Source organism: Heterodontus francisci, chromosome 27, assembly GCF_036365525.1.
Source record: "Heterodontus francisci isolate sHetFra1 chromosome 27, sHetFra1.hap1, whole genome shotgun sequence".
Lineage (NCBI taxonomy): Eukaryota > Metazoa > Chordata > Chondrichthyes > Heterodontiformes > Heterodontidae > Heterodontus > Heterodontus francisci.
This window is the reverse complement of record NC_090397.1, coordinates 48266809-48267410: the sequence shown is the minus strand read 5'-3', so window position 1 is coordinate 48267410 and position 602 is coordinate 48266809.

Here is a 602-nt window from a genome sequence, read left to right as displayed (position 1 = left end):
TTAAATGCATGTTGTTGTCCACACTCACAGTTTGGGGAGTCAACCTTTTTTTATAGAAAGACTTTTTGTATATATTTCCAAATAACATCTCCAAAATGTAGGCAGTTTAACAGGATTGAGTGTGGATTGAGTGCCTTCACTCTGTTTCACTGGGGTATCCTTACCATGAAATTCAGAACCAAAAAACTGTGGACCATTGAAACACACACTCAGAGCTAGAGAAATCTACTACACAGAAGACGACCATTTGGCTCATTGTGTCAGCTTGCAAAAGCCATCCCAAACTAATCTCACTGTTCTGCTGTCTCTCCATAGCCTTGTATCAATCCCAACCTAAATCCACTCCTCTGCTGTCACCCATGGCCTGTATCAATCCCAAACTAATCTCACCACCCCATATCCCTGCTCATAGCCCTGTATCAATCCCAGAATAGTCCCATCATCTCCCCATAGCCCTGTATCAATTCCAAACTAATCGCACTGCCCCTCCCTCTCCCCAAAATGTTGTACCAATCCTAAACTAATCCTACAGCCCCATGATCTCGCCAAAACCCTACATCAATCTCAAACTAATCTCACTGCCCTGTTCTCTCCCCATAGCC